Source organism: Gorilla gorilla, chromosome 19, assembly GCF_029281585.2.
Source record: "Gorilla gorilla gorilla isolate KB3781 chromosome 19, NHGRI_mGorGor1-v2.1_pri, whole genome shotgun sequence".
NCBI lineage: Eukaryota > Metazoa > Chordata > Mammalia > Primates > Hominidae > Gorilla > Gorilla gorilla.
Genome location: NC_073243.2, coordinates 84,157,562 through 84,169,663, shown reverse-complemented (window position 1 = coordinate 84,169,663; position 12,102 = coordinate 84,157,562). Strand labels below are relative to the sequence as shown.

General features: G+C 31.5%; 1 long non-coding RNA gene across 1 annotated transcript; it reads left to right on the top strand.

The window, feature by feature from the left end:
* Nucleotides 1-7,812: 7,812 nt before the first annotated feature.
* Nucleotides 7,813-11,776, top strand: LOC129528125 (uncharacterized). Its single transcript, XR_008673347.2, has 3 exons — nt 7,813-7,973; nt 10,110-10,184; nt 11,656-11,776. It is a non-coding gene; the product is annotated as an uncharacterized lncRNA (long non-coding RNA).
* The last annotated feature ends 326 nt before the right edge of the window (nt 11,777-12,102 follow it).

The window sequence follows — 12,102 nt, the reverse complement described above, 5'->3', positions numbered from 1 at the left end:
ATGTGTGTACAATATCAAGTTAACATAAATGTTCTCTTACATGTGTGCCTTTCATAATACTAATTCTTGTAGAAATGAAAGCCTCTCTAAAGCCATTTTAAGAATTTAAATAACATATACAAGCACAATTACGTTGAAGATCTCAGAATGGTATCTCCAGCTAATGCTGTTATTCCTTAGTGGTATTTGCCTAACTGAAGTGAAAAATAGTCAAGAAGGGATGTAGAGTTGTTTGCAGGATGCTTTTATGAACTTAACATATCAATTGAATCAAGTCACAAGGTAGACGCCTGTGTCCAAAAAGCCCTTTTGAATGTCTGACAACTAAATGGCCAAGTAAATATAAATATTTTTGTCTTGAATGCTTCCTTGAGAAAATGTTTATTAGTTTTCATATGGATGATGGTTAAGCTATTGCATATATTTATTTTAAATCGTAAACACTATTGCTATATTTACTTTTCATTTATTTAGAAGCAAATATATTGCAGGATAATATGTTAACTTTGAACTATAAGTATGAAATTTGAAGTATTGTCCACTAAGATTAACTTTTATATACTTAATAGTATTGCCATTTTTTTCTGATAGAAAAATTAAAAGTGATAGTCACCTAATTATCACTAAATAATTATAGAAAGGTTTATACATTTATAGTTTTAAGTAGGAAAGGAAGAAAACAGTTATTCAGCTACTACATTCAAATAGTTTATAACTTATCATCCCTTTCTAGGTAATATTGCAGTTTATATTTACTAACAAAGAGTTATTTATTTAAGAATATGTAATAACATAAATTGAATTTATAAATAGTGACTTCAAATTATTGCATATACATTTTAGTGTCAGAAGGAAATTCAGATGGTAGTACCATTTAGTAAATAATTGTTTTGGGGCTGATCTTTTTAGAAAAAATAAAAGTAGTTTCTTCAGTTAATCAAATAACTAGTACTAGATACAAGTATTGAACACTTGAAGAAACACAGGTGTTTCCACAAAATTTAAAGAATAATTACTTCGTTCCCCAATATGTATGGGTGTCAGTGTTTTATCCAGAAGGAATAATATCACATTTAAGAATTAATTCAAAGAATAATAAATAAAATATAGTATCATAATAAAAAACATTATCAATAGGGAAAACAAAAGCCTTGATAAGACCATAAAACTAATGATCAATTATAGATTTGTGTAGTTAATTTTAAAATATTAATAAAGGCAAAATAAAGAATATGGATTTTTATATGAAATATTATAGTGATTTCTTTTTCCAAAATCCTAGGTAATATAAAATAGAATGGGATATTTTGAGAATTGTTAATAATGTCTTGAAACTAAGCATACTTTATGGAAGAAAGCAATGTGGGTTTTAAAATTTATTTTAAAGCAGTTTTAAAATTTGTTTTATTGGCCGGGCACAGTGGCTCACGCCTATAATCCCAGGACTTTGGGAGGCCGAGGTGGGCGGATCTCCTGAGGTTGGGAGTTTGAGACCAGCCTGGCCAGCATGGTGAAACCCTGTCTCTACTAAAAATACAAAAATTAGCCAGGCATGGTGGCAGGTGCTGTAATCACAGCTACTCGGGAAGCTGAGGCAGGAGAGTCACTTGAACCCGTGAGGCGGAGGTTGCAGTGAGCCGAGATAGCGCCACTGCACACCAGCCTGGGGGACAGAGTGAGACTCCATCTCAAAAAAAAAAAAAAAAAAATTGTTGTATTAAAATTTATATAGATCAGCGGCTCTCAAATGTGACCCTTGTTAGAAATGCGTATTTTCAAGTCTACACCAAATTAGGAATCAAAATTCTTCAGTGGGGACTTGAAATCTTGTAATTTGTCTTAACAAAAAGTGATACATTTTAAAGAAATAAATGGACTAAGTTTGTAAAATGCCCAGCGTGACATCTTGAATATATAAAAGCTCAAATGTATTGAAATTGCTTACAATTGCTACTCTTACAATTTTTTATAATTGCTATATTAATACTGTATTAATTGTATTTAAAAATATTTTTAGACTCATTTTGACAGGTCTTTTTTTATTGATCAGCATTATTTGTCTAATATTTATGTAGTATTGGTCTATGTCTTGAATTTCTACATGGAGGTATTGATTGGTCTATGCACATACATCATCATTAGGCTGATTTTAATTTTAACCCTTTGTATTACATATTACTTTGTACTACCTTAGTGAGTACATCTTCTTGTTATCTTTCAATACATTCTTATATCATTCATTTCTGGTTCTGTGGGGGTTTTTTGTTTGTTTCATTTTTAATTCTTGTATATACATAACATGGTATTATATTCCGAGAAAACTGCAGTAGATAGTACAGAGTCCCTGTCTCACACCGTGTAGTTTTCAGTGAGAGAGACAGATCATGTGGTTTCACAAACCACTTTAGTAATTATCTCTTGCTCTCTAAGTAGGATGTATGATCTCTGTTCCCTTGACTTCTTAAGTAGCTTTCTAAGAATTTCTCAAAATTTGCTACTTTAGATCATGAAATATCTTGAAGATAATTGGGAGAAGAAAAGGTGTTATTCTTTCCAATCGTAAAAAAATAATAATTAGAAAAAGCTCTCTCCAGCCTTGTTTTCCTCTGTGTATTCTAGTATTCTGCCAGCTGACTATGATTTTGTGATTGTACTTGTGATGGTTAATTTTTATATGCCAACTTGGCTCGGCCAGTGTCTTAGTCCATTTATGTTGCTATAAAAGAATTCCACAGACTAGGTAATTTTTTAAAAAAGTAAATTTATTTCTCACACTTTTGGAGGCTGGGAAGTCACATATCAAGGTACCAGCTTCTGGCAAGAGCCTTCTTTCTGCATCTTCCCACAGCAGTAAACAGAATGGGAAGAGTGCATGAAAGAGGGAGTGGAAGAAGCCCATATTTATTCTTTCAGCAGGAACCAACTGTTGCAATAACTAACCCACTCCTGGGATAGTGACATTAATCTATTCATGACCTAATCGCTTCTTAAAGGTCCCACTTTTCAACACTGTAAAATTGAGGATTACGTTTTCAACACCAGAACTTCGGGGGACACATTCAGACCATAGCAGCCAGGTTGACATGTTTTCTCAAGCATTATTCTGAATGTTTCTGTGATAGTATTTTTTGATGAGATTAACATTTAAGTCAGTGGACTTTAAATAAAGCAGATTTTTCTCCAGGATATGAGTCAAGCTTATTTAATCTGTTGAAGGCCTGAAGGGAACAAAAGTCTGACCTCCCTCTAGCAAGAGGGAATTATCCAGATGTCTGCAACATTGGCTCTTCTTGAATTCTCCAGAAGATGGCTTTTGTACTTAAGCCACAACTCTTTCCTGCGTCTCCAGCTTGCCAGCCCTCCCAGCCTCCACAAATAGATATTGGACTCAGCAAACCTCCACAATTACGTGGCCAATTTTTCAAAATAACTTATACACACACAAACACACAGACACATATTTATTTGTGTTTGTATAATTTATTTTGAAAAATTTACTTTGAAATATATATATAAATAAAATACACATTATGTATTACATTTAGATAAAGTAATATATACATACACACCGTTTTTGGTTCTGTGTTTGGAGAATCCTAATACAGTGATTGTGAGGGTGTGTGTGTGTGTGTGTGTGTATTTAATTGTGTATCTTGAGGGCCTATGCAATTCCTCTGATAGCATATGAAATATATGGCAGGGGCTGCTTCATGACTAAGGTTAACTCCCTAAATGATTGTGAGTCCGACTGTAACTGCTCGTATGGCTGTGCTTGTGTTTTTCTATGGATGTTTGTGTTTTGGGGGTTAGTGTTAGGATAATAAGTGTATTTACATGGTATGAGGCAGAGAATAGTTTATTTGTGAGAGATTCACTCTCACCTCCTGCTGCTAAAAAATTAATGTAATTGTGTTATGTGTAGAATAATAATCATGATAGGTAAAATTATAAACTTAGATATATTTATTCAACCATTATTTTTGTATCAGATATTTATGCGTTACATAGTATTGTTAATGTTAGAGTGAAAATGGTGAACACAAATATTTCATATTTTTATGAGATGAAGAGTCAGGTGGGGCCCTAAGAGATGACAAAAAACAGGCTCAGGAAAATAAAATTTATTATACTAATAGGTCTTAGAGACTGGAGGCATGGCATGACACTCAGGGCCACAAGAAAAAGACACCACGGTGGGCAGGAGAAAAAATGGTGGCAAGGAGGAGGCTTGGATTAGAGCCTTTATTGGGATTTCTATGAAAAAGAAAAAGCAGAGTTCACTGTGGCGGGGGACTCACCTTGCAGACCCAATGGGATAGGGGAAGTCTGGCCTTTTGGAACCACTGGGGTGGGAGTACCATCATCCAGAACTGGGGGTGGAGGTCCCGCCCCCACAGCTCTACCCGGCAGAGGTCATACCTTCAGGACTCTGCCAGGTGGCCCTGTCTTACAGCTCTAGGTGGCTGTGACCCCACAGCTTTGGGCAGTAGCCAACTGGCCTTTGAAAATAAGGCATTATACCCTCTCTTGAAACCAAAAATGCAGCCCTAATAATCTCTGAGTCACCTTTGGTGTCATTTTTTCCTCTGCTTGAAGAATAGTATATGTTCTCAGTCTAATAGCTCTGTGGTCCCATTCAGAAAAATCTCAGAAGTCCAACAGTCTATTTTTATTCCTTACCATCTTCTTCCCCTTCAGTTCCAGCTGATAGTTTTCCTCCTGGCATGGCTGATTTAATTCACAGTTTACACTCATACTAATCTTTTTGTCAAACAAATGTTTGGCCACACTCTTAGTTCTCCCGTAAATATACTTCTTTAGATTTTACAATATGGATAGGATGAGAAATTTTCAAATCTTTTAAGTTCTCTTTTTGCTCTGCTTACCAATTTTATCTATAAGTCATTTATCTCTTCTTGAATTTTATTACAAGTAGTCAAGCCGAACCAGACCACTCCTTCAAACAGTTGACTTAAAAATTGCTTCAGCTAAATATCCAGTTACATTGCTCAGAAATTCTCCGTTTCACAAAATACTGGAATATGAACACAATTCAGTCACGTTCTTTACCACTTTATAATAAGGATTGCCTTTTCTCCATTGTCCAATAGCTTGTTGCTCATTTCCATCTGAGATCTCATGAGAAGAGCCTTTCTTATCTACAGTTCTGCAAACATTCTGTTCAAAATTACTTAGATATTCTAAAAGAAGACTGAGGCTTTTTATAGAGCTCCTCCTTTTTTTTTTTTCTGGTCCTCATCAGAACCACTCTTCATGGTTCAATTATGGCAACGCAGGCTTCTAGCATTCACCTCAAAACTCCTCCAGTCTCTGCACATCACCCAGTTCTAAAATTGCTTCCACATTTCTAGGTATTTGTTACAACAGCACCCCCATTTGTCAGTACCAATTTCTATCTTAGTCAGTTCAGGCTGCTATAACAAAAATAGCATACACTGGGTAGCTCATACATGTGAAGAAGTATTTCCCAGTGTTCTGTAGGCTGAAAAGTCCAAGGTCAATGCACAAGCAAACTCAGCATCTACTGAGGGCCTTGTTCCTATGGCTTATAGATGCTCATTTTCCAACTATGTCCTTACATGGCAGAAGAGATGAGGAAGTTTTCCAGAGTCTTTTCTATAAGGTCACTAATCCCGTTCTTGAGGGCTCTGCCCTCGGGACCTAATCACCTATCATAGGATGCATCTCGTATTACCATCATTTTAGCAGTTAGAATTTTAACACACAGATTTTGGGGAGACACCCACATTCATTCCATAGCAGTAAGAGAGGCTGTATTTTTCTCATAAGAAAATGTTTTATTGTTTGTTTGTTTTCTGTTTTTATTTAAAATGTCATAACCTGATGGCATGCCAAAACTATATATATATACACACACATATACACAAAACAATAAACAATATAGTCTTATCGATATTATTATAGTTTATTAAAAGGTACAGCAAAGAACAAGTAAGTAGAAAAACAATTACTAATTTCGCTTAGTGCTATAAAGTAGAACAAGTGAGATTGTCCTCAAGTGTAAGAGAGGAAGGCGATCAATACATGACTCTCTGGGAAGGTAATATTTAAGGTGAACATTGAAAAATGAAAAGGAATTAATTGTGCAAAGAACTGGGGTGAGACTGACACTAGTGGAGAAAATAGTGGTCATAGCCAGGGCAGGAGAGAGCTCAGCTGATTACAAATAGAAAGATCATCATTGTGAACTACAGTATTTGGTTATTCCTTGAGTCATCTTTAATGTGCCAACAAAAAACACACCTGCCAAACTTGTCAGCTATCCAGACCTATGTATTTATTTTTAACAACTGAACAACTAAAAAAAAATTTAGAATTAAAAATGGCTTTTTAGACCTCAGAATTCATAAATGTTAAGTGATGAATTTGAACTTAGCACTTATGAATCCAAACACTTCCTACCTCAAGATCTACCTAAAACTCTCTTCTCTAACATTTATATTCACATCTTCCCATTTTGGGAGGCTGAGGAGGGAGGAAAGCTTGAACTCAGGAGTTCAAGACCAGCCTGGGAAACAAAGTGAGGCCTCATCTCTATAAACAATAAAAAAATTAGCCAGGCATGGTGGCACGTGTCTGTGTTGCAACTACATGGAAGGCTGAGGTTGAAAGGCTGCTTAAGCTCAGGAGATGGAGACTGTGGTGATCCATGTTTTTGCCACTATACTCCAGCCTGGGCTAGAGAGTAAGACTCTCTCTCAAAATAATTAATTAATTAATTAAAAAGTTCACTTTTTCCTAGGCCTACCTTTCCAGTCACTTCTCAGTTTACCTTATTTATATGGAAATGTGTTTTTGAGAATTACCTGATTATTTTCTGAGCTCAAGTTTTTTTCTCATATCTAATATTTACCTTACTTATTGTTTTTGCTTTTATTTAGCTCTCTAAAATGTATTCCCTATTTGATTTCCAGCTTAAATCCTACCAGAAAAACTATTCAGCCTACCCAGAATAAATTATGCTTTCATTTTAACTCTTACATTGAATATCTGTAACGTTTAATTAGCTATTAACCAAGCACTGTCTTCTACTAAGTCCTTGAGTTGTTCTTGCTCTTGTTATTTCTGTACTTACGTATTTAAGCTTAATCTCACTGTTAAATCAAGTTTAGCCTAAAGCTGCCTCCTTACATATTTTAAATTTGGCCCAAAGTTTTCTCTGTACATAATGAACTATAACCTAAATGGAGTCATAAACAGACTTCAGACTACTGTCGTGCCAGTCACTGAGTTGTGGCCAAAGGTGGCTAGCTGTTCAAGTTGTGTTCAAATAAGGCAAACACCGAGCTGTAACCAATCCAGCTGTTTCTGTACCTCACTTCCTTTATCCGTACCGTCACTTTCCTTTTTCTGTCCATAACTCTTCTTCCACCACATGGTTGACCTGGAGTCTCTGTGCCTACTCTGGCTTTGGAGACGGCCTGACTTGCGAAGCCTTCTTTGCTCAATTAAACTCTTTTAAATTTAATTTAGCTAAAATTTTTCTTTTAACACCACTGAATACAAAGTAAATTTAGGTTACAGAAAATGCCTTTTCATATTTGTAAGCCCCATAGTATTTAGTTGGACATTTTAAAATGTATTTTGACCTGTGGGAAAAGCATCACTGGAAAAAAAAATTAGGCCTATTTTCCAAATTACTGTTTTTTAGCACTGCAAGAAGGACATTTCCCAGGCTCTCAAAACACAGAGTTGAGGCAATCGAAGTCAATTAATGGCAAAGATTGTTGTTATGGGTTGAATTTCTTTTTTCCCTCAGATATATTTGAAAGTTCTAACCTTCAATATCCGTGAATGGGATCTAATTCGGAAGTACAGTCTCTGCAGATGATCAAGTTAAGATGAAGTTTTAGAGTCAAACCCAATCCAATATTACTGCTGTCCTTCTAAAAAGAAAAAAAAAATGGACATAGAGACAAACGTGTAGAAAGGTAAGATGGTGTGAAGACATAGGGAGAATGTGATGTACAAATCAAAGAACACCTGAGGCCACCTGAAGCAAGGAGAGGTGCATGGAAAAAAAACTTTCCCTTACAGCTCTCAGAAATAACTGACACTGCCATCACATACACTTTAGACTTCCAGCCTCTAGAGCTGTCAGAAATAAGTTTCTGTTGCTTAAACCACTCATTTTGTGGTTCTTTTTTATGGCAGACCTAGCGAATGAATACATGTATTTAATACAATATTTTAAAAATGAATTTAAATTCAATTTAAATCTGTAAGTTTGCAAAAATATTACTTTGTAAAAACAAAGTAAACAATTTGTGTGTGTTTGTACTTCAGCTTATATAGAGGGGAATCAAACTAAAATGGTTCTAAGTGTATATATTATATATACATCTATATACTTAGTATATATTCTATATATTCTATATATACTATATATAGCATATACACTATACTGTATATACTATATATAGTATATACAGTATATTAATATATTATATATATTATATGTGATATATAAATTAATATATACATTATATATACTTAATGAAAACATTTATATTATTAAAATGTTTATATTATTTAAAAGTACATTTAATAAATTTATGTTATTTAAATATATTTATTATTACATACTTAGTATATATATAGAATATATACTATATATAGTATATATATGCACTATATATAGTATATATAATAGTATATATAGTATATATAGTATATATATACTATATATACTATTATATATACTATATGTATATAGTATACTACATATAGTATATATAGTATATATAGTATAGTGTACATAGTGAATATACTATATATGGTATAGTATATATATAGTATATACAGTATAGTGTATATATATAATAGTATATATAGTATAGTATATATATAGTATATATAATAGTATATATAGTATAGTATATATATAGTATATATAATAGTATATATAGTATATATATACTATATGTATGTAGTATATATAGTATATATATACTATATGCATATAGTATATATAGTATATATATACTATATGCATATAGTATATATAGTATATATATACTATATGCATATAGTATATATAGTATATAGTATAGTATATATAGTATATATTATATAGTATACTATATATAGTATATATAGTATAGTATACTATATATACTATATATAGTATAGTATAGTATATATACTATATATAGTATAGTATACTATATATACTATATATAGTATAGTATACTACAGTATAGTATATATAGTATATATAGTATAGTGTATATAGTGAATATACTATATATAGTATAGTATATATATTGTATATACAGTATAGTGTATATATATACACTATACTGTATATACAGTAGTGTTATACTATATATAGTATATACACTATACTGTATATACTATATATAGTATATACACTATACTGTATATACTATATATAGTATATACAGTATAGTATATATATACACTATACTGTATATACTATATATATACTATACTATATATTGTATATTCACTATATACACTATACTATATATACTATATATAGTATACTATATACATATAGTATATATATACTATATATACTATTATATATACTATATATAGTGCATATATACTATATATAGTATATATTCTATATATATTCTATATATATACTAAGTATATAATAATAAATATATTTAAATAATATAAATTTATTAAATGTACTTTTAAATAATATAAACATTTTAATAACATAAATGTTTTCATTAAGTATATATAATGTATATATTAATTTATATATCACATATAATATGTAATATATTAATTAATATATATGTCACATATAGCATGCAGACTTTTATAATATAATTTATATTAATTTATATTATATATAAATACATATATACTATATATACTTACATAGTATACATTACTTATATATACTTATATAATGTAATTTATATTAATTTACATGTCACATATGTAGTATATATTATATATTAATATACCATATATTAATGAGAACATTTATATTATTTAAATGTTTATATTATTTAAATGTACATTAATACATTTATATTTAAATATATTTAATACATTTATATTATTTATCTATATACATATAGATTCATGAGAGAGACAGAAGAAGGAGGAGGAGGAAGAAAAAGAGAAGGAAGAGGAGGAAGAGGAGCCGTGAGGAGGTAGAAGAACATAATCAAAATCACTCTCTCCTATTGGCTTATTGTTCACTATCTTCAATTTTTTTCTTCTGTTATTGGTGCTTTCAACAATTCAAATGTGACTAAAATGCAACAACATAATACCTTTGATACTACTTATTTATCTTCTATTTGCATGCTATAGTGAGCTATGAGATGGTTTAGAAAATTGAAGTTCTACTCTCTCCATCCTTTAGTTTTTGAAAAACACAGAAACAGAGGTTAACTTAAATTTTAAGTAAATTATATTAAACAAACAGCAGTCAATGATCTAAATAACTAATTGTCTGTATTACATGTGTTTAGCCCCTGAAAACAGAAAGCAGACGGATCATTAAGGCAAAGGACATAATACAATAACCTATTTGTTGTCTTAATCCCCTCTTATCATACTGATTAACTCATTTTTGCCCTGATGTTCTTCCAGAAATAAGATAAATATTACTCTCTAAATGCCCTCACAGTGCTGAGCTGCATGCATTTCCCTGTTTTTCCTCTATGCCAGCTTTTCTTTGATGCTGAAGTTTCAGAACATTTTGTGCATCTAGGCATATTAGGTATAAAAGCTTTTAATCACACTAATTCCTCTAACTGTTCCTAATCTATATCTAAGTCTCTCATCTGTTTCTATTCTGACACAGCTGCTGCTGGACCTAAAAAAAAATGTTTCTTACATACTGCTTTAACTGAGCTGAACTCAGAATTTAACTAACATAGATCATTGTTTCTTCCTTTCTGTGATATTTCCCCCTTGACCATAGTGACTACTCACTTATCTATGATGAAGGTTGAATTTTAGATTCTCTCCACACAATAGACTTCATTAGGCTACTTTAAGTTTCAGTTGGCAAACATTTGGGAAAAAACGGACATATGCTTACTGCCTTCCGATAGATATTTGTTCTTTTTTTTTTTTGTCTATTTAAAATTTCTCTCTCCATTGTGGAGATTTAAAATAATTTTTGGGACTCGAGGAATCTTCTTAAACTCTGTTTTTTTGTTTGTCTTTGTGTCATCTCATTACTCAAAATACTTCCCTCAGATTCTATTTCTGTCTGTTCTGAATGACTTCCCTTCTTTTCTTCATAAGGGTGGTACTCATTCTTCCTTCTATCTTTTACTATCAAGACATTTTAAAAATATCTTGCTATTTACCCATTGTAAGTGCCCACAGTAAGAAATCATTTATTATTATTTAATAAATGTAGTTTAATTGTGCGCTGTGAAAAAATGTGAATTCCAGAGATTACATTAAAAGCAAACAAAATACATATTTGCATAGCTCAAGTGTCCCAAAAGGAAAGGTAATTGTTAGTGAAGAGTAAAATGGTGATGTATGGGAATATAATAAATGTAGGGGGCAAATTAAAATTTTAAATAAAATTATTTATTAAAGGATAATGGTCTTCTGGAAGAATAAGGAGGACATTACTTTTTTTTGTTGTTTTTTTAGACGGAGTCTCGCTCTGTTGCCAGGCTGGAGAGGAGGACATTACTTTCTCTGAGACAAAAAAGAACATACTTGACACACCTGATAAATGATACAGAAAAACAATTTTTTAAAAAAGTTTCTTCAATGATTTAAAACACATTTACACTCAATTGATTCAGCGTATAAACATTATTGTGTGACTGTGGTGGATCAGTCACTATAATAAATAACTGTTATACTAGACAAAAAATTTTATCTTTAAGAATTATCAAAGTACATAAAAAGTCTAGAATATTTTAATAAAGAGATTATATACATTGATAATCTAATTCTCAATTTGAAGACTGTGGCAATCTTTAAGTAATGTAATGGATGTTGATAATCTAGTGGTTAACTTGTATAGTATATTTATTTGTTTAACATGTATTTCTCTCTTCACAGATTATTTTAAATGTAAACCTTCATATT